The 23,707-nt window shown below is 43.4% G+C and overlaps 1 pseudogene; it reads right to left on the reverse strand.

The window, feature by feature from the left end:
- Window positions 1-2,424: 2,424 nt before the first annotated feature.
- On the reverse strand, window positions 2,425-2,895 carry LOC101685522 (annotated as a pseudogene).
- Between the last annotated feature and the right edge of the window lie 20,812 nt (window positions 2,896-23,707).

Genomic DNA, 23,707 nt, shown 5'->3' on the forward strand with positions numbered 1-23,707 from the left:
TTTTATTGCACCTCATTAATAACTTGTTTGATTTCAACTTGGTTAGATTTTAGTTCTTCTATTTCTCCAGAAAGGGTTTTTATTTATCCAGAAAGGGCTTTTCTAGTGTTTTCTATGCTTTTTTCAAGCCTGCTAGCATCTTGATAATCATCGTTCTGAACTCTGGTTCTGACATCTTACTAATGTCTGTATCTATTAGGTCCCTAGCTGTCAGTACTGCCTTTTGTTCTTTTTTTTTTTTTTTTTTTGAAGTGGATTTTTCCACCTTGTTATTTTATCCAGATAAAAATAGATGAATGAGAGAACAAAATACTAAAAAAGTAGCAATGACCCCAGAAAAATATACATTAAGCAAATCAAACAAGACCTGAAACTGGGAGAAGAAAGGAGGAAAAAAATTTTTATACACATTTGTATATATGTATAAAAAATTTTTTTAGACTGGTGAATATGGTGAATAAAACAGAGCCACACACTTGATTCTGGGTGTATTTTGGTCTGTTAGAAGAACGTGACTCCCAAAATTTTAAAGAAAGAAAAGAAAGAAAAATTTATATATATACAAAAATGAGAGTACTCATGATAAAAGGATGAAATATGACTGTAACAATGAAAATTAGAAAAGATTCTAAAAAAGGAATTGGTAAGATAAGAAGTTGGTTGAAAAAAGAGTGGGGGAAAGGAGAGAATGTGATTAGGCTGGAGACTAGAACAAAGCCATATGCTAGATTTAGGGTATATTTTGGTCTGTTAGAAGAAACTGCATCCCAAAATTTTAAAGAAAGAAAAACTTATATTATACAAAAAATAAGGTTAAATACAATGAAGAGCTAGAACGACTTAAACAATGAAAATTTAAAAAGATTTTTAGAAAGGTATTGATAAGATAAAATAGTTTTAAAAGGTTAAAGTAGGCAAGAGGAAAAATTTTTAAAAATAGAATAAGAAAAAAAATTTAAAACAATTTAGCTTTGAATGGAAGACTAAAGAATCATGGGGAAAAAGCCATGAATTCTGTATGCTGCGTTCCACTAGCTCTTCTCATTGACCAGTGATCTTGGTCTTGGCTGGATGTTCTTGCTGATCTTCTGCTGGAGGGTCCTGTTGCCCTGATTCTCAAATGTTTTTGGCCGAGGTGGAACTGCACCGCCCTTGCCGGGGCCATGCTAAGCAATCTGCTCGGGTTCACGCTCAGAGCTTTTGTTCCCTGAGCGCTTTCTGTATGGCTTTGGAGGACTGGAATGAAGATGGCGGCTGCCCAGTCTCTGGCATGGAGGAGCCAGGAGCTCAGGGCCCCACTCCTCAGTGCACCTTGGAGAAAAGCCATCAGTCCCTCCCATCTCCCTGGTCTCTGGCCACACTCCGAGCTCACCCGGCCTGTGACTGAGCGTTTCTATCTCTGGTGGATGGCCCCGTTTGGAGTCTCCAAACCTGGCAGATTCCTGCTGTGCTCCCACACCACTCCTCCTGGAGGAGGAAGGCGAGTCTCCCCGGATCTGATACTTATAGAGTCCCTGCTCAAAAAGCAGTTCCCCGGCTGTGGCTCGGATCACAGTTTAAGGTAACCCCAAGCTGAGAGCCCCTCCTCGACTCTGTCTTTGTAGCCAGCTTCCCTGTTCTGATACCTGGGGGCTCCGCCACACTCAGACACCCCCGGTCTTTCTGTGACCCCAAGGGTCCCCAGACCACACTGTCCCCATGAAGGCTCCACCCCACTTAGCCTCTGGAGTGATGTCCCTCAGTGAAGCAGACTTCTGAAAGTTCTAATTGTGTGCTCCGCTGCTGTGCCACTTGCCGGGAGCTGCCCTTCCCCCCATGATCTATCCTCTCATACATCACTGGATTCACTTCTCCACATGTCCTACCTTTCAGAAAGTGGTTGTTTTTCTATTCCCAGAATTGCTGCTCTTCTTCTCTTCTATCTCCTGTGGAGTTTGTAGGTGTTCAGAATGGTTTGATAACGATCTAGCTGAACTCCTGGGATCCCATTTAGGTCTCCTACTCCTCCACCATCTTGCTCCTCCTGTGATAAATATATTCTTTAATCCCCATCCCTTATTATCTTATTTCCCCATCCATCTGTCCCTCTCCCCTGCCCCACTGACCAGCAGTGTGTTCTTTATAGTTAAGAGTTTTGTTTTGGTTTGTGTCTTTTTTTTTTCCTTTGTTTGTTTATCTTCTTTCTTAAATTTCACATGTGAGTCAGATCGTACAATATTTGTCTTTCTCTGACTTATTTCTCTTAGCATAGTACTCTTTAGCTCTAGCCACATCATTGCAAATAACAAGATTTCATTCTTTTTTATGGCTGAGTAATATTTCACCACATATACCACTTTTTTTTACATGAACACATTTTATTATTATTTTGCTATATAACATATTAGTGAATATACTCAGTGCATTTCCTCAAATGCCAAATGAGACACAAGATAACATCCTTTCTATTCCTGAAAACCTCAGTATCATCTGTCTTTTGGAGGATCCAGTTTCCTACGACATCTATGATGCTGTCCACGAGGATACCAATGGTGCTTAGTAAAGAACATTTTGCTAAGTTGTTCTATCATGGGTCCTTGCTCAAAGTGCTCATTTTTTTTCTTCTAACCTGGTTTTCAGCACTTGGTCATGTGTTTCTTCATTATCATGCAGAGGATCTGGCTGAGGAATAGGTTGTGTATGTTCCTATGGAATGTCCTCAGAAGCGTGGTAGCACACTATCATCCTGCCATCAGAGGGCAAAGCAAGCTCTACTTTGCAATTACAGTCATTTGGTAGAGGAGAATATGTAGATTTATGACAAACACAATATAAAGCTCCATTTTGAATTGGAAATAAATGTTTCCAGACAGTTCTGTTTGATATCACCCATTTTACTGCTGCTAACGCCACAGTGAATCAAGATGCTTATTGGGTGGTATGAAAGAAGATGATTTGAAGAGAAACTGATTTTAAAATCTTCTTCAGGGTATATCTATTTTCATTCCTGACAGCTGCTCACCACGAGCCCGCCATTCTACCTCAATATACCACATTTTCTTTTTCCTTTTTTTTTTTTTTTTTAACATTTTCTTTATCCATTCACCAGCCAATGGACGCTTGGACTGTTTCCATCGCTTGGCTATTGTAGATGATGCTGTTATACACACAGGGATGCCTGTGTTCCCTTGAATTAATGTTTTTGTATTTTGGTGGTAAATACCTATTAGTGCAACTGATGGGTCATAGGGTAGCTCTATTTTTAATTTTTGAGGAACATCCATACTGTTTTCCACAGTGGCTACCAGCTTGCATTCCCACCAACAGTGCAGGAGGGTTCCCTTTTCTCTGTATCCTCACCAACACTTTTTGCTTGTGTTGTTGATTTTAGCCCTTCTGACTGGTGTGAGGTGGTATCTCTTTGTAGTTTTGATTTGCATTTCCCTGATGATGAATGATGTTGAGCATCTCTTCATGTGTCTGTTGACCATCTGAATGCCTTCTTTGGAAAAATGTTTGTCCGTGTCCAATTTTTGTAAAGATTTTATTTTTAAGCAGTCTCTATACCCAACATGGGGCTTGAACCCACAACCCTTAGATCTGAGCCAGCCAGGTGCCCCATATGATGCCTATTTTTTAATTGAATGGTTTTTTGGGTATTGAATTGTATCAGTTCTTTTTTTCTTTCTTTTATTATTACTTTTTTTTAATAGAGAGAGAGAGCATTGCTGGAGAGGGGCAGAGGGAGACAGAGAATCTCAAGCAGGCTCCACACTCAGCACAGAGCCCAACAGAGGGCTCAATCTCATGACCCCAAAGTCATGATCTGAGCTGAAATCAAAAGTCAGACACTTAACCAACTGAGCCACTCAGGCACCGTTGTATCAGTTCTTTATGTATTTTGGATACTAACCCTTTATCTGATATGTCGTTTGCAAATATCTTCTCCCATTCAATAGATTACCTTTAATTTTGTCGATTATTTCCTTCACTGTGCAGAAACTTTTGGGGGGTAGTCTGAATAGTTTATTTTTGCTTTATTTCCCTTGCCTCAAGAGGCAAATCTAGAAAAATGTTGCTACCGCCCATGCGAGAGACATCCCTGCCTGTGCTGTCTTTCAGGATTTTTATGGTTTCAGGTCTTTAATCCATTTTGAGTTTATTTTTGTGTATGGTGGAAGAAAGTGGTCTAGTTTTATCCTTGTGCATGTGGCTGTCCAGTTTTCCCAACACCATTTGTTGAGAAGACTGTCTTTTTCCCATTGTAAATTCATCCTTTTTTGTCAAAGATTAATTGACCATATAATTGTGGGTTTATTTCTGGGTTTTTGGTTGCTTCTCCCTTTTTATGTGAGCCACCATGCTTCATCTGATTTCCCTATTCACAAAATGCATTATTACCTCTCCTCCACTGTTACATTCTCTTCTGCTCTCTCGGACCCTATAGCTTCATTTTTCTGTCATTTAGTAGAGCTTCAGGAAACAGCAGAGATGATTACTTGTTTAGCTGATACTAAGCAGAGCAAAACATGCAAAAGTGCCTTGCAAAGAAACTCTAAGGTATTAAACAAATGTGATTTATTATCATGTGGTTCCTAAGACACCTAAGACAACCCTCTCACGGCTTTTGCCAAAATAAGCATTTGAGCAACTGCAGCCGTCCATCTAGCCATAATCCTAAAAATCTTTGTTTGTTGATTTTTGTTTTGTTTTGTTTTCATTAAGAAGATCTGCTACCTTTATTGGGATGTTGTTTTCAGGTCCTATAACCCAAAATATAATTTTATAATAGTTAAAAATTCAAAGCAATTAAACCATCATAGCTATAAAGGGACAAAAATGAAATTCTTTTTTTTTTTTTTTAAAGATCTTATTTATTTGACGGACAGAGATCACAGGTAGGTAGAGAGGCAGGCAGAGAGAGAGAGAGGAAGGGAAGCAGGCTCTTTGCTGAGCAGAGAGCCCAACGCAGGGCTTTATCCCACGACCCTGAGACCATGACCTGAGCCCAAGGCAGAGGCTTAACCCACTGAGCCACCCAGGTACCCCCAAAAATGAAATTCTTTTTTTTTTTTTAAGATTTTATTTATTTATTTGACAGCGATCACGAGCAGGCAGAGAGGCAGGCGGGGGCAGGGGGGAAGCAGGCTCCCCACTGAGCAGAGAGCCTGATGTGGGGCTGGATCCCATGACCCTGGGATCATGACCCGAGCCAAAGGCAGAGGCTTTAACCCACTGAGCCACCCAGGCGCCCCCAAAATGAAATTCTTAGGGCATGAAACTTAGAGCGTAATCAAATAACCAGCCTTTTAAATGCCAATTTAAGGGGCGCCTGGGGGCCTCAGTCAGTTAAGTGTTTGCCTGGTGTTCAGGTCAAGATCGGGGTCCTGGGATCAGGCCCAAGGCAGCAGCTGTCAAATGAATACATAAAATCTTAAAACAATGCCAGTCGAAAAGTTTAAAAAAGAACAACTTTCAAGTATCCAAAGTGATCTTTGTAAATCAATTGTTGAAATAATTGATGAAAATAAAGGAAAAGGCCACCCATTACGTGTGCTATTCAAAACGAGTTGCAGAGAACAATAGTAATTTCTAACCTGAAGGAAAGGCATCCCGCTGGGAGCTCTGGGCAAAGTCCTGTAGACTCAGCTCAGGGTCGGTGCTCCCTGGGGGGCTGCAGCTCCCAGGAGCCTGCGCAGATCCTTCTCGGCACCTTCTCCCTCTGCTGAAGTTGCTCTTTTCCTTCCTGGTTCAGCCTTCAGGTGCAAACTGTCTCTCGTGGATCCTGTGCCCCCAGCACCCAGCACCCAGCACCCAGCACAGTGCCAGACCTACAGTCGTTCCTAAGCGTCGGGTGGTGTGCAACACGGCAGACGCCACTAAAAGCATCTCCAAGTCTTCGGGGGGAAAATACATCCAAGGGAGGTGACTGGAGATTCCGCTGGAAACATTAAGAAAACAAAGACCCGAACTCTCCTTCGTCCCCTCTCAAGACAGAAAGTCGTGGATCTTGCCTGGCAGATTGTCTCATCTTTTCACACAACGGGAGAAACAGAATCGAGAAAAAAACCTCCAGTCCTGGCAAGAGCGGACAGCCGAGACACAAGTGTTGAGCACGAAGGGGGAGGCAGCGTGGATCCTGGCAGCTTCTCGTGTTCCATGAGAAACACCTGCTCTGCTGGCCGCGGGGACAAGAGGGCTCAGAATAGCACAGGCGCACCCACTCACGGACACACAGGAACTCCCCTGTCCTGCAGGCAAGGGGAAGGGGGTGTCAGGAGGAGGTCCAGGGAAGCTGACTTGGAACATGTACCCAACACCACGGAAAGGACTTGAATTTCCCCTGCCATGGGAAGAGGATGAAATTCCCCACCTGTCATTCTCAGAAGCCTCCAGATGGGCTCAGGGCTCATGAGGTAAGGCTGGCAAGCTTGGGGCTTGGGGCCGAGAGGCCAGGAGGCCAGGGAGGGAGGCTCCTTTAGCTTCATGGTTGAGAACGGGCCGTCCCTCTGTTGTGGACACCCTCGAGTGAGCACGGCACGCTGGTTTTCGGGGGAATGGGGTTGATCGTGTTGCACTGATGAGAGCAGTGACCCAGACAAGCACACAAGGGGCCCACAAACATGGTGGCAGGGGCAAAGCCTGAGCCAGGAAGACCAGGATGTTAACCAAACTGAATGCTCCTCCTGGATCTTCTTTGTTAGTGTCCGAAATAGTCCCTTGAGTTGGTTCCTTAGAAAAAGTGTTCTAAGGTCATAGAAATTTGGGAAATGCAGCCCTACAGAAAACCCCCTGAGGGATTCACAACGAACATCAGAATCTGGAAGGTCCCAAGGGGTTCCTCATGAAAGGAAAAATAACAACAACAAAAACCTCACAGAAGATGCTTTAACTCTATTTAACCCAGCGTTTCTCAGACACGTTTCTTCGAGTAAGACTTATTTACGTCCTGCACAAAGAGTTCCATCGGCCACACCATGGGGACTGCTGTCCTACCCAGGCCTTGACTGTGGAATCTTGCCTTTCATAAGGATACACCTTCCAGAACTTACAGGGAAAGATAGATTTAATTATAATAGTAGCTGCACATTTTAAAAATCTCCTTTTTGCTTGGGGCACCTGAGTGGCCCAGTTGGTTAAGCATCTGACTTCGGCTCAGGTCATGATCTCAGGGTCCTGGGATCTAGCCCTGAGTTTGGCTCAGTGCCCAGCATGGAGGAGTGGGCTTGTCCCTCCCCCTTTGCCTTCCCCTACTTGTGCTCTCTCTCTCAAATAAATAAAATCTTTAAAAAAAAAAATCTTTTCTTAAATAACATGTCAGAGTAGAAAATTCACCAAGTTTCTTAAATGTTGTTTTGTTTTTCCAATTAGCTTTTTAAAGATGAACTTTAATTTTTTTTAAAGATGTTATTTATTTATTTGAGAGACAGGGTTTGTAAGTGCAGGGGAGTAGTAGGGAGGAATGGGGGGCGGGGCAGAGAATCCCCACCCAGTTTCCCCGCTGAGCACTGGCATCTCAGGACCCTGAGATCATGACCATAGCAAAATCAAGAGTTGATGGCTTAACCTACTGAGCTACCCAGGCACCCCAAAGATGAACTTTATTTTTTATTTTTTAATTTTTATTTTATATATTTTTAAGATTTTTTTTTTTTATTTATTCATTTGACAGAGAGACAGAGACAACGAGAGAGGGAACACAATCAGGGAGAGTGGGAAAGGGAGAAGCAGGCTTCCCACGGAGGAGGGAGCCCAATGCAGGGCTCCATCCCAGGACCCTGGGACCATGACCTGAGCCTAAGGCAACCACCTAAGGACTAAGCCACCCAGGCACCCCTGAGCTTTATTTTGTAGTGCAGTTTCAGGTTCACAAACAACTCAGCAGCAAGTACAGGGAGTTCCTCTCTGCCCCCTGCCTCTGCTCAGACACAACCTCCCCCACGATCAGCATACCCCACCAGGTGGTACATTTGTTACTATGGAAGAACCAACACTGACACATCATTATCACCCCAAGTCCACAGAATATTCTGGTTCGCCCTCTTGTTGTACTTGGAGTTTGGATAAATGTATCAGGACATGTATCCATTACTATAGTATCATGCAGAGTATTTTCACGGCCCCAAACATCCTCTGTGCTCTGCCTGTTCGCTCCTCCCTCCAACCCAAGGCGGCCACTGCTCTCACTGCTGTCCCCACCATTTTGCCTTTTCTGGAACATGATGTCGGAGAACTCCTTATAATACATTGCTGTTAAACCTTACTTATTGTATTTCTATGTCAAAGGATATTTTAAATTTTTAATTTCTTTTAATTGAAGTAGAGTTGAGCTGCAGCATTAGAGTAGTTTCAGGTGTATAACTTAGTGATTCGACATTACATATGTTAGGAAATGGTCACCACCGTTAAGTCTAATTACCATCTGTTTCCATACAAAGTTCTTACAATATTATTGGCTCTATTCCCCATGCTGTACTTTATATCCCCTTGACCTATTTATTTACAGTTGGCCGTCTGTACCTTTTGACCCCCTTCACTGATTTCACCCACCCACGCCCTCCCTTCTAGCAACCACCAGTTTGTTCTCCGTATCTATGAGTCTGTTCCTGATTTGCTTTGTTTGTTCACTTGTGGGGTTTTTTTTTTAGATTCCACAAACAAGTGAAATCATACGGTATTTGTCTTTCTCTGTTTGACTTATTTCACTTAGCACAACACCTTCTAGGTCGGTGAAAAGGATACGTTTAAAAGGGCAGGTGGAGAAAATGGCACCTTTCCACAGCTGATGACAGCGTCCTCGACCTTGGCACAACTGACATTTTGGACAAGATGAGGGGACTGTCCTGCGTATTGTAGGATATTTAGTACCGTCGCTGGTGTCTACCTCCTAGATGCTGGTAGGACCCTCTCCTTAAGCTGTGACAATCAAAAGGACTCAGACTGTTGCCTAATGTCCCCTGATGGGAAAAAAAATCACCCTGATCAAAATCACTGATCTAAAGGGAAAGCCTGACTTCACCAGAAAATCTCAAAAGCACTTTCCATCTGGTCATTTACCTCTTGTAAGCATTCACCTCTTGTAAACATTTCACCTGAAATGTTTGGTAGGGAGAAGACAGACTAGGTATGAAGACCCAAGAGTTCCTGAAGAAACATGCAAGAGCGTCGGCTTTTCATTTTACGAAACGAACTTCAGCTGGGACAGGACATTAGTCAGGTCACAAAGTCAAAGGAGAAAAGAAGAGGTTGTGTTCCCCTGAAGTCTGTTAGAAGAGGATATTCAAACATTCATTTTGGGGTTATCTATCTACACATCTTCTCTGGATCTCCAAACCCATTTGGTTCTGTGCAAGTGTTCTCTTAACTGTTCCGAGGAGGAAAATACTTGCTCTGAGAATTAAAAGCTAATACTTGCTGTAACCATTTCAGACTGTAAAATCAATTAGATAAAAAAGGACCTACTAGAAATCTGGAGTGAGATATGTCTGGTCTAATAAACTGCTTGAGGGAATGAGACCACGTAACCCAAGCTGGACAAACTTCCCAAAAAGTACGTGGGGAAAAGAAGACCCTTCACCATGTCACTCATCAAAAAGACACACACACTTTTTTTTTTTTTTAGCGTCATGCCCATTCTCTTAAGGTAAAGCCCCAAGTCCTTAATCATGGACATGGTCTACCAGCCCTGTGTGACTTGACGCCTGCAGGTCTCACTAGCCCCCTTCCACATCCCTCCTCACCCCACCCCCTACTGCTCAGTCAGATTGGACTTCTGCTACCTCACAGCTTTAGACTTGCTGTTCCCACCACCTGGAACACACTTTTCTCCTCTCCTTTTCCCCTTCTTATTGTCTTGAAAAATACCTACATCTTCTTAAAATTTCAGTTTATTATTATTTTTTAAAGATTTTATTTATTTATTTGACAGATCACAAGTAGGCAGAGAGGGCGGCAGAGATAGAGGGGGAAACAGGCACCCTGCTGAGCAGAGAACCCGATGCGGGGCTGGATCCCAGGACCCTGGGATCATGACCTGAGCTGAAGGCAGAGGCTTTAATCTACTGAGCCACCCAGGCGCCCCTTGAAATTTCAGTTTAAACGTTTCCCTGTCCCCACTGTCTAGGCAGATCTGTTATAGTCTGGTAACACCTTGCTGTCCCTTGTCATGGCACTTTGTGTCCATTGTAATTAACCAATCAGTAGCGATAACTTAATATTTGTCTCTTTCACCCAACTTGAGTGTCTGTGTCTTCACACACCCACAGTAGTGTCCTCCCCGTGCCTACGGCACCTGCCAGGTTACAGGTGCCCAGGAAGCATCCATCAAATGATGCGTGAGATACCACACAGCTGCTAAGATGGCGGTAATGAAAATAAATGGGGGAAGGGGTGGATGACAGGGGTTGGCAAGAATTTGGAGAAATCAGAAACCTCATTCCTATTTGGGTTCCAGTTTCAATTTGGGCTAAAAATGTTACAAAAATTATTTCCTTATTAACTTGTGTCTGTCCAGCTTCTGACTCAAGAATCATAATTTTTCTTAATTTCGGGGAACTCCTTTGGTGAAGCATCCAACTCTTGGTTTCAGCTCAGGGTGGTGAGATCATGGCCCACACTGGGTTCTGCATTCAGTGTGGAGTCTGCTTGTCCCTCTCCCTCTGTTCATCCCCCTGCTCGTGATGTCTCTCTCTCAAATACATAAATAAATAAAATCTTGAAAAGATCATTTTTCTTAATTTCCTTTCTTTCACCTTTTCCCAGGAACCTTCTTTCAGACCAAGGGCCGTGTCCCTGGCTCAGCTCTTTAAAATATTTTTTTCAGTTAGTGTTTCCTATCCCAGTTTCTGTTTTCTCATTGGCAATGGCAGCATAGTAGTTCACTGGGTGGAGAGCTTATGTCACCATATCCTATCGAGCGGTATTTAAGGTGTTTCTGACTTTCTGATATTGTGGGGAAAACGCCACAAAAGGGACACCTGGCTGATTCAGTCAGGGAACATGCAACTCTTCATCTCAGGGTTGCGACTTCAAGCCCCACACTGGGTGTAGAGATTACTTAAAAATAAAATCTTTTTTAAAATATTACAATAGGGTGCCTGGGTGGCTCAGTGGGTTAAGCCGCTGCCTTCGGCTCAGGTCATGATCTCAGGGTCCTGGGATTGAGTCCCGCATCGGGCTCTCTGCTCAGCAGGGAGCTTGCTTCCTCCTCTCTCTCTCTCTGCCTGCCTGTCTGCCTACTTGTGATCTCTCTCTGTCAAATAAATAAATAAAATCTTTTAAAATATCACAATAAAGATCCCCAAACATAAGGGCTTCTATATATCTGATGGTTTTCTCAGAATACATTTCTAAAAATGGAACTAGTAAGTTAAAGGGGCTGAGCATTTCTTAAGATTATGGACATATTTCGTCCAGATTTTTTCCGTTAGGTTAAGCTTGTTTCTCCTACTTAACTCGGGGTTTATGTGAGTTCTCCTGCTAACTCTATACCCACCCTTTACTTGTTCTGCATCAGCTCCTTCAATCCGCCCAATTTCCTATTTTCTTCACCGCTTTCCTATTGGCAACCGCATGGCTTGATTTCCAGGTCTCATTACTCTTCTGGTTGATTTGTTCATTGAATAAATATTTATTGAGCCCCTACCATGTGCCAGAAACTGTGCTTGGCCAAGTGAAGCAAACAGCTATCCAGATAATAACAGAACGGGATAAGCATCCTGAGGGACACCAACAGAATCCTAGCGCAGAGTAAGAGGGAGAATAAATCTCCCCTCCTTTGATAGGTTTTTAGGAAAGTCCTTTCTGAGAAGATGAACCTGAAGGACGCGTGGGCACTAACTGGCCGATAAGTACATGAAAAGATGGTTGACACCATTGGTGCTAAGGGCAAGGAAAATCAAAACCACAACAAGGTGCCACTTCACAGCTGCTAAGATGGTGGTAATGAAAATAAACAAGGGAAAGGGTGGATAACGGGTTGGCAAGGATTTGGAGAAACCAGAAACCTCACACACTGCTTGTGGGAATGCAGAATGGTTCCACTGCTGTGGAAAATGGTGTGGCGCTCCCTCAAACGGTTGAACCCAGAGTTGCCACATGACCCAGTCATTTAACTCGTGGGTATGGACTAAAGAGAACTGAAGACGTACATTCACCCAGAATCAGGACATGAATGTTGATAACAGCATGAACATAATAGCCAGAGAGTAGAAGGAACTCCGGCGTCCATCACCAGAAGAATGGATAAACAGAACGCAGTTAATCGGTAAATGCCTACAGTGGAATATTATTCAGCCATGAAAAGGAAAGCAGGAATTTGCTCTCCTACAGTCCGGTCCCCAAATGGCAAACCGTGTCATGAAGACTCTTCTAGTGCTTCTCTTCACACTTAAGGTGAAATCTGAGCTCCTCATCCAAGTTTACCGAGCACCAGATAACCTGGCTTCTACCTGCCTCTCGGGACCTCTTCTCCTAGGTATTCCTTTGTCCACTAGATGCTAAGGCACACTTGTCTTTTTGTCTGTGCTTAAAACATTCCAGGGTAATTTGTACCGTAGGGTGTCTTCTGTTTGAAATACTTTCTCTTCCAGTCTTGGCTTGACTGGCTCCATCGAATCATCTGGAGCTCATCTTAAATGTCATTTTCTCAGAGTTCCCTCTCGTGATCACTTCGTGTAAACAAGCAGTGTAGTCACCTTCTCTGGGGACATTCAGGTTCAGCTATATAGAGAGGCTCAGTGCCGACTGATTTTGTTCCTTGTCTGCCTTTCCCCACTAAAATCTAAGCTCGAGGAGACGTAGGGACCTCATCACTGAGAACAGTGCCTGAATGAATGAATACTGAATGAATGAATAAAAGCCTTTTCATGGAAAAATTTAAAAAAGAAGGAAGCACTGACACATACTACAAGATGCCCAGTGAAAAAAGCCAGATGAAAAAGGCTACATATTGGGATTCCATTTTTATGAAGTGTTCAGAAGAGACAAATCCGTAGAGACAAAACATAGATCAGCGATTGCCATGGGCTGGGCGAGGCAGAATGGGGGATCCCTGCTTTTAATGGATATGATGGGTTTTTTTGGGTGGGGTGATGAAATTGTTCTGAAATTAGAGCATGGTGGTGATTGCACAACCTTGTAAATGTGCTGTAAAATGATTAAAATGGGGAGATTGATGTGAGGTGAATTATTTTCTTCTGAGGTGAAATTCACCTCACATCAAAACCATTTTAAAGTATACAATTCAGTGGCATTTAATACATTCACAAGGAAAGTGAATGAAGACGACACTCATTCATCATACGTGGAAAGGATGTCTGTCTTACCATTGCCATTTTATGACGCACTTTTTATTTTATTTTATTTATTTATTTGAGAGAGAGAAAGAGAACAAGCACACGAGCAGGGACAGGGGCAAAAGCAGAGGGAGACCGAGAATCCTCCAGCAGACTCCCTGCTGAGCATAGAACCCAACGTGGGGCTCGATCTCATGACCCTGAGAACATGACTGAAGCCAAAAGTAGAGTCAGACAATTAACCAACTGAGCCGCCAAGGTGCCCCATGCTGTGTGTTTTAGAAGAAACTTCCAAGAAAAGATATTATGAAAGATTCCTGCCAGGATCTTCATTTGGCTTACACGTGGTGAAAATTGTCAAGCTCTAACATCAGTGCATCAGGAATTACTTTGCACTGCTACGACTTCAATGAACTTTTTAAAAAAAAATATTCTACTTATTTATTTGACAGAGAGATCACAAGTAAGGGGGGAGGCAGGCAGAGAGAGAGGAAGGGAAGCAGGCTCCCTGCTGAGCAGAAACCCCAATGGGGGGCTCAATCTCAGGACCCTGGGATCGTGACCCGAGCCGAAGACAGAGGTTTTAACCCACTGAGCCACCCAGGCGCCCCTTAAATGAAATTTTTGATACCCAAAGTGCAGGGAAACAATCAATCAGGAACAGCGCAGTAAATCCAGAAGGACAAGAGCTGCATTACCACAGCTGAGCTGAGCACGGGGGAAGCAGGCTGGGGGGGGGGCGGGGCGGGGAGAGAGGCAAATGCACGGAACAGGAGTCAACCAAACTCCCAAATTTGTGGAGACTGATACGGCCTTGTCCTTTCTCCTTGTTCATATGACCACCATCTCCAATGCTACACTTCCCGTTACAGTCACGGAATTAGGTCACTGTCTTTGCACTCGAAGACCAGTCCTCTTGTGTATTCTGATGATGGACCTTTGCCCAGATCAGGAGGAGCACCATGAAGAATGAGATTGTCCATTCGTCCTTCCATCCATCTGGGCAGGAAGGTATGACTGAACAGCAAGGACACACAAGGCGCATATCGCTTAGTAAATGGAAAATGGGAACATGGCTGCGTTGATCCCTAGGGTGAAGTCCCCACGCCTCTCTCTGCAATTCAATCCACGGTGAGGCAGGAAGACTTCAGAAAGCACCCACTTGCATGAAGTGGGAACAGAGGCCTGCACTCTGAATTTCCTGCGATGATCATTCCCTATGAGAGAAAAAGAAGCCCGACAAGCTTCTTATACTGGTTTTCACACACTTGGAAGGTAATTTGGGGGAATTTTCCTACTCCCAGATGGGTGACCCTTGTCCCGCATAATCCACAGATGTATTTTTCTTCGTTCCCCATGATGGGTGTTTACAAAATTAGCCCCGTACTTTGAATGACGGGTCTGAAGAAGCGATGTAATCTGTAACTTTCGGCCTTTAAATGTGCGCTGTAGTTGGTACTGACCGCTCGGATTTTAACCTGCGCGTGAGAAAAATAAATGGCAGCTCTTTTGGCGATTGTTTTGCTATGGTTGTTCTCGTTGGTTTGCTTTTTATTCAAAACCAGTCATTTATACCTCTCCGTTCCCTGATCTCTGTCATATGGGGATGCTCAATGAGTAACAGGGTTGCTGGGGTTACAGGAGCTAGTGCGTGGGAAGAGATGGGAGGGCAAAGCCTGGTACACAGTGAGCATTTGATTATTATTGTTATTGTCGTTAAAATATATACGAGCTGACACAGTTCAAACCCACCAAGAATATTTAGTGTTTTCGGTAACACGGTGTTGTTTAAAGCTTCGCTGTGTGAAGATAGGCCATTTTTCTTGGTGATTACCAAGGTCTTTGGGAATAAAGAGAGATTTGGATATTACAACGAGTTAAGGTGTCATGGTGACAAGGTGAGGGAACAGAGGTGACCAAATACAGGGAAAGCACACAGAGTTCTTGCCCTAGTAACTTTTGATGGGAAAGCTGTGCTTTCCTCTGGATTGAGGACAACACCATAGGGGGGAACAGCGGTGGGTCTGCAGGGGACTATAAGAGCAGGTTGCAACGTGAGGGACCCGGAAATGACAGTGACAGGGACATAAGTAACCACTATCCAAGAAATGGGGATCAGAGCTGTACGGGATTAGAAGGGATGCAAAGCATGGCGCTTGGGTGGGACCTAGGTATTTCTGGGGAAGATTCGGGTTCCGAATCAAAAATTGTATGAAATAAAAAGAAAAAAATTGAAGTGAGCCAGGAAAAGAATTCTAATATTGTAGAGAGCACTGGTCAGCGGAGTGAGCGTGACAATACAGGAGGACGCAGGGGAGGTGGCCTCTTATAAGTCAGCCTTTCTGTGCCTCAGTTTCCCGACCACAGAATGGAAACTAACCGGAAACCATCTTACTCAACTTTACAAACTTAGGAAGAGAAAAGGAGTAAATATCAAAGTTCCTTAAAAGAGACATTTGCTAAATGTAATTATCACGTTTGGATATGGCCCTGTATTTACTCCACATTAATTTTGGAATCACTTGGTTGATTTTCTAATTTAGAAATTAAAAGTTTCTAATGAAATTCTTTTGGATTTTTTGGTTGAGGCTGAGTTAGATGTATACATTAATTTGGGAAGAATTGACAGAGTTTTAATATTACATCTTTCCTTTGGGGGACAGGACATGCGTCTCCATTTATACAAGTCTCCCTTCCAGTGCTCCAGGAGAGACTTGCAGGTCTTTTTGTAAAGGTTCCTTAACATTTCTTATTTTGTTTATAACTAGAGATTTTTACACTCTTTGGTAGCTATTCTTTTTAAGCAACTTCAAAAAAATTTTTTTATTTTTTTAATTTCTTTTCAGTGTTCCAGAATTCGCTGTTTATGCACCACACCCAGTGCTCCACGCAATCCGTGCCCTCCTTAAAACCCACCACCAGGCTCATCCAACCCCCCACTTCCCTCCCCTCCAATACCCTCAGTTAGTTTCTCAGAGTCCACAGTCTCTCATGGTTCGTGTCCCCCTCCAATTTCCCCCAACTCACCTCTCCTCTCCATCTCCCCATGTCCTTCATGTTATTCCTTATGCTCCACAAATAAGCGAAACCATGATAACTGACTCTCTCTGCTTGACTTATTTCACTCAGCATAATCTCCTCCAGTCCCGTCCATGTTGCTACAAAAGTTGGGTATTCATCCTTTCTGATGGAGGCATCATACTCCATTGTATATATGGACCATATCTTCTTTTTTCATTCATCTGTTGAAGGGCATCTTGGTTCTTTCCACAGTTCGGCAACTGTGGCCATTGCTGCTATTTTTAATTGGACATTTTCACCTTGTATTTTGTAACTGACTTATAGGAAAGCTATTTTTTAATATTTATTTTATAACCAGTCACTTTACTGAATTTCTCTAATTCTTTCTAATAGCATTTCTGTTGATTCTCTTGGAGTTTCTAACTACATAGACATAGGAACTGCAAGAGAGAGAGGATGATTTAATCTGTTCTTTTCCAGTAATTGAACTCAATTTTTCATTCTCTCTTTAGTTAGAACTACAGAACAGGAGCGTCTGGATGGCACAGTTCGTTGGGCATCTGACTCATGGTTTCAGCTTGGCTTATGATCTCTGGGTCGTGAGATCAAGTCCTGCATCGGGCTCCATGCTTGGTGTAGAGTCTGCTGGAGATTCTCTCTCTCCCTCTCCCTCTCTCTGCACCTGCCGTTCATGCTCTCTCTCTCTCTCTCTCACTCACTCTTTAAAAGATATAGGTAAATCGGGGCGCTTGGGTGGCTCAGTGGGTTAAGCCTCTGCCTTCGGCTCTGGTCATTATCTCAGGGTCCTGGGATCGAGCCCCGCATCAGTCTCTCTGCTCAGCAGGGAACCTGCTTCCCCCTCTCTCTCTGCCTACTTGTGATCTCTTAAATAAAATCTTTAAAAAAAAAAAAAAAAAAAGATAGGGACGCCTGGGTGGCTCAGTTGGTTAAGCAGCTGCCTTCGGCTCAGGTTATGATCCCAGCGTCCTGGGATCGAGTCCCACATTGGGCTCCTTGCTCAATGGGGAGCCTGCTTCTCCCTCTGCCTCTGCCTACCACTTTGTCTGCCTGTGCTCGCTCTCTCTCTCGCTCTTTCTAACAAATAAATAAAATCTTTAAAAAATAAAGATATAGGTAAATCTTTTTTTAAAAAAACCCAAATGCAAAAATACCTACCAGAACAACACTGAACAATATGGAGAGGGTTCACACTGTCTACAGTTGTTTTAGATTTTTTAAATGACTGTCTAAAGGACTTACCACTAAGTGTGATGTTTGTTGTTGATTTCAGACAGAAAAATTGTATCACCATAAAGAAGATTCCTTATATTTTTTCTTTACTAGTGGTTTCCCAACATGGTCATTGTTCGAGCTCCTGCTTACAGAAGTACTTACCTTAAGGTCCCCCCATCTCATTTTGGTCAAAAGCTTTTCGATCCATCCCAACTTAATACATGTTGTTGGATTTCTTACTTAGCAGTGATAATTTGCATAACCATCAGGACCCGAATATGGGCAGCCTCTTTTCAATTCATATGGTGTTAAGCTAAATTCAGGAAAATAGTTATCCCGAGGAAGTGCCACGCGGAAGGCATCTCCTTAGATGCTTCCAAGCAGAGTTTCCCAGGAGGGGTTCCCAGTTCGCTTAATGTGCTGGTTACAAGCACAGACTGATGGCTTGTACCACAGAGCCACCGAAGCAGGCGTGGGGACGGACGCTGGCGGGCTGCGTTTTCAATGGGCTCCAAGCGTGGTGCTTCCACACCTGCCACAAAGGGTAAAAGCAAGCGAGACATACCGAGGGAAGAGGAGTGTATTTCCTTGTGTTTATCCTCTTGTGGATAGTTGAGTGGAGTTAGCTCACCTGTCACGCTGCCGTGACTCAGCTAGTCGCGAAACCTCCTGGCCACCATGCGCTCTGCTGCCATCATCGGGGCTGATGCTGACAGCTTCTTCTAGAAATTTCCTTTAAATCATGGATGTTTCCCACCGTGCCCCCGCTGCCGAGGCCCCAGGATGGGCGGCAGAGGAGGCCGAGCTGCTGGAACTCTCTTTTTCAACTTCAAGCCTTGGCAGCTCTACTTTTAACTGTTACCCATTGTGGGGTTCCGGGCAAGATTCTAAGAATAAAAGTTTGGAAATGACTGTTCCACACCCTTGAGCAACATCTTGATTTGACTAAAGAGTTGGGTTGTTTTATGTTGGTGCACATAATTCTGACAAAGAGGCTTCATCCGAGCAAGTTTGAGATGGTCCCTTTTATGTTTTTCTTCCTTTATGGATTTGTCTCAAAAATTGAAATCTCTTTGGTAATCAGGGACCCTCATTTTGCATCTAGTGTCTAAGATGCTTCTGTGAATCTGAAGACATTCTGTAGCTCTTACTTTTATTACTCAGAAATTCTCTAAAATTTGTATTTTAAAAGATTTTATTTATTATTTGACACAGAGAGAGATCACAAGTAGGCAGAGAGAGGGGGAAGCAGACTCCCCCCCCTGAGCTTAGAGCCCGATAGGGGGTCGATCCCAGGACTCTGAGACCAGGACCTGAGCTGAAGGCAGAGGCTTAACTGACTGAGCCACCCAGGCACCCCTGTATTTTATAAAAAGGGAGGAAATTTTTAAAAACCCCACTGAGAGAAATAAGGGATAATTAATGTAGGCTCTGGGCCCAGGTCCAGGACAGGAGCCGGAGGTCCTGGCTAGGGCCCTCTGATCCCCTTCGGGTTTGTTAAGGTCAATGTCCTCCTTCCCTGCTGGGTCTCATTTTCTTCTTTGATAAAGTGAAGATGCTGGAGCATGAAATTTACAAGATGCCTTCCAGCTCTGAAAGTTGATGACTTATTTGCATGTCAAAGAATTCAACCTAGCCTGCGTATTACAGTACTCCAAGCTCTCTGTCATAAACAAGAAAAACTTTCTGCTTAATCATCAAGCATAGAATAATGTCCTGCACTTGTATATATTAAGACTAATTTATGATAAAATGAATTAATTTAGCATGATAAGTGTTTACTTATGTGTAATTAAAAAGAAATTATTTGAAGGGACTCTAAGCTAATCATTATTCTTATTTTTCTTTTAACTTACACATGATCGGCTGACGTCCTAGGTCCTTGTAAGATCACCGGTTTATTGCGGACAAGGTTGCTGCATTAAGAATTTATTTTTTTTATTTTTTTAAAAGATTTTATTTATTTATTTGAGAGAGACAGAGAGAGTGGGAGAGAGAGAGCACGAGAGGGAGAAGGTGGGAGGGAGAAGCAGACTCCCCATGGAGCTGGAAGCCCAATGTGGGACTTGATCCTGGGACTCCAAGATCATGACCTGAGTGGAAGCCCGTTGCCTAACCAACTGAGCCCCCCAGGTGCCCAAGGATGCCGCATTAAATCAAGTACAGAATCTCATTTCTCCACTTAAGGTTTTAGTTCTCTTTGTATTTATTTTTTAGATCAAGTTTTGTTTTGTTTTTTTCAGGTAGGACCTTCCTCTCCTCCCACAGCCTCTGCCGAGCTGAAATTTTAAAGGTGATCCTTTTAGTTGTGCTCCCTGATGTCTCACCAGTGCCCACTGATCATAACAAAACTGAATTAAGTTGAGTCATGAACCCTTTTATGCATCTAGCAAAAACCTAGCAGTGGACTAGGACATCGGAAGCAAAGGATAGGGGATGGCCATGACCTTGAGCAGCTACCAGCCTTCCTGATGCTCTGGAGAAAGGGGAAACCATATCCAGCATGCTGGATCAAGGCTGTTCCGTGACCAATGATGATTTCTACCTTTCAACAAAATTCCTTAGCAATGGTTGCTTTTGGAATACACATTTGACATTTTAACAATATGGTATTGGTTGGACGCAGAGCCCCAGGCGTATCTCCTTGCGGTTGTCAAAACAAATTCAACGACAAGATAATGAGTGGGTTCAAGGAATTAATAATATTTTGGTGCAAGCACCACTAACAAAGTGGCAAAAGGCAAGAGCTGGGGGGAAGGACCGCTGCTGTATATGATGACCACATTTCCCTTCCCTCCCAAATCCTAGTACACGATTTTATAAAAGAGAGATTAAGGGGGAAGGCATCTCAGCAGGAAAAAAAAATATGCAGCTATCACATATGAAAGAATTTCTCTTACCTTTCCCTCCATCCCAGTTTATTCTTTGCCTAGAGACTGTAGCATAGACCGTATTCCCATGCGGTTGTGTCCCACAGGGTTGGGTGTTGGGTACAATAACTTACCTTGAACAACTCTTCACTTGACTTTCACTTTGCCTTCGGAAGTGCCAGGCACTATGTGAGCCCCTACTTATTATATAGATGATTCTCTCTGCTTTGCTGTGTTTCTGCTCGTGTCAAAGGGACACCTGATCGTGTCCCATGAGGCTGTGTTTGATTTTCACCTCCCGGCTCCCTCACTTTTGTGAATGAAAGTTAGACATTGCTATAAGGTTTTTTGGTTCCTGCTTTGTTGGAAAAGCTTTTGGGGGCAATATCTGTGATCACAGGTGTATTAAATGTCAGGTCTTGAATAATTACTCCACCCTGAGCTGATGGTAAACCAGGGACAAATCTTTTACTTTTCATCCCAAGCAAGAGAACTGCCCTTGGATTCAACCCATCCAAGTCAAACATGCTCAGACTCTGTCCCAATACATATCCCATGCTACCTAAATAAAAGAAAAGAAAAAAAAAAGGAGAAAGAAAAAAAATGAATTCACAGAACCTAGGCTAAACATCACCATTAAGAGGAAATTACACGTACCGTATTTCCATGAGAATGGCAAAGAGAATCAAAATAAATAAATGCCAGGATCCCTCTTGGTTCTTACTGATTTGCCAGATTGTGGCAGAATTTAGGAGATCAAGGAAAGATGTGACTTCCATTCTTTGGGATCAAAGAATTTTTTTTTCAAAATTATTTGTAAAATATAATTTGGCTTTTTAATGTGTGCATCTGAAAATGAAAATAAATGAAAGAATCAGTGGACTCTGACATCTTTCTGTACTTTAAAACCTTTTATGGTCTCTCTGGTGTGAGAACCCAGGGGTTATTTTTGTATCATAATTTAATTCCTTGTACTGTGTGTGTTTTCATGTGATCTTTGACATAAATAAAAAAGATAAGCATCAGTGTTCTTAAGTAGAAAGTGGAATACTAAACAGCTCCAATTAAATGTGCAAAATGTTAGGATCTGCCGGCCGGCTGGTAATGTTGGAGAGTTGTGGTTTTCAAAGTACATGTAATTAAGTTATCTGTGGGTTTTTTGTTGTTGTTTTATTATTAATATTATTTTGTTTTGTTTTTTATTAAGTTACTTGTTAAAATGATATTCGAATCTGCATGCCCTTGTACCTAGTCCAGTACCTAATCCAGTACCTAGATTTTGGTACTGGAGAATGGGAGGGAGCCTATGGAGCCCTGGTTTTTGGATCTAGGCTTATCAGTATGAACAGCATTAAAGAAACAAGTTGGCGAGCAGCGCGCGCATGCCCAGCGGTCCCTGGGAAGCGCCCCGCAGCACCCCACCGACGGCCACGAGCCCACCTGACAATCACTCCGCCTGCGGGCCGCTCCAGCAGCTCCCACTGCACACCTGCACACACCTGCGCCCGCACCTGCACACGCACACACCCGTATCCACACTTGCGCACACCCACGTCCACACCTGCACTTGCCCACGCCCCACCCACGCAACCCGCACCCTCCCGTGCCCACACCTGCGCCCCCCGTGCCCCATCCACACACCTGTGTCCAATACCCATGCACATCTGTGTCCACACCCGTGCAAATCCACGTCCACACTGGCCCACACTGCACGCATCCGCCAGCAGCTGAACAAACCGGTGCTTCCGGGGTCTGCCTCCAACAGGGATCCTTGACCCATGGTTCTTCTGTCCGATGCCGGCTCACCTCGGTAACACCGTTTTTTGGAACACAGCAACAATTTATTTTAAAGGCATGGCCTGTGTGACTGCAAGTGCATCTTACAGATTTAGGGCAGAGATACTCCATGCCCGTCCGGAAGGCTGACGGCCTATCTGCTCGGCAGTTTTCAGTTGGTCTGCGCAGAGCGGTTCTCAGCAGTTGTTTTATCATTTTAGGGACGCGCATTCACCCCCTCTTCTCACCCTGCCCCCCCTCCCCCGTTAGGAGGTTCTCACGTAGGCCTAATGATTTGGGGTGGCCTTTCCTTTAGCATTTCCTCCATTTGGAAGAAAAGGGTGGCTATGAAGAGTGCAAACTACCTTCCAACTTGTAGTTCCACAGGAAGCTGGATCAGATTCCGTTTCGATTTTTTGGCATAAATACTTCATAGGCTGCACATTTCCTACTGTGTCACATGGAGGACCCAGAATACTCGGTGGCTTCTCTTCTGTGATGACAGCACCCTTTGGCAGATACTGCCAACCTGATGGGTTCATTATGAAGCTCCCCCCAGGAAAGAGAATCATTGCTTTTTTTTTTTTTTTTCCCCAGATGGGATAATCATTTCTTCCTGTATTCAGTAGTGATTGCAAAAATGCCAATATTTGAGTTGTATCATTCCTCCTTCATTTATTAGCTGGATCTCTTCTCATCAATTATTTGATGACGCTGAGATGCAACTCATACAGGAAGGTGGGATAAATGCTTGATTCTTTATTTTTATTTACTCAGAGACAGTTGCTTCCTTAACATCCTTCAGAGGTGAGCAATGAATCTATTTTTGGAGCATTGCTAGGAACCTGTGGATATTATTGTACTTGATGTATCTCGATATACTGCAAGTTCTTTATATGTTTATTTGATTCTTAAAATACCCCACCTTTGGCCAGTGCTCCTGTGTCCCTCTGACACAACCCCAAAAGTCTTTTTTTTTTTTTTAAAGGTTTTGTTTAATTATTTGTCAGAGAGTAGACAAGCAAGGGGAGTGGCAGGCAGAGGGAGAAGCAGCCTCCCCTCTGAACAAGGAGCCTGACACAGGACTCGATCCCAGGATGCTGGGATCATGGCCTGAGCTGAAGACATACACTTAACTCACTGAGCCTCCCGAGAAGTTCCGGGGCTCAAAGGAGCACATTAAATGACATCATGGGAAATGTGATATCATTAGAATGTGAGACACTGCAGGACAAATTATTCTGTTTCTCCAATAATTGGTTTATTTGAGGGAGAAAGAATGGGCTGGGAAACCTACAGATTTGAAGAGATTGGAGAAGCAGCAGATAAATGCGACATCTGGATCTTGTTTGGATCCTGGCTTTAAAAATTTAAAAAAACTATAAAAAAATACTGTGTGAGGAAATCAAATAAATTTTTATGCTTGTTGGCTTTTGGATGATATTAAGGAATCATCGCTAACAATTTTAGAAGTAGTAAAATGACCAGATATGGCTCTGTTAGAACTCTATATTTTAGAGATACAGTACTAAA

Source organism: Mustela putorius, unplaced genomic scaffold, assembly GCF_011764305.1.
Source record: "Mustela putorius furo isolate JIRA1106 unplaced genomic scaffold, ASM1176430v1.1 tig00000785_pilon_pilon_pilon, whole genome shotgun sequence".
NCBI lineage: Eukaryota > Metazoa > Chordata > Mammalia > Carnivora > Mustelidae > Mustela > Mustela putorius.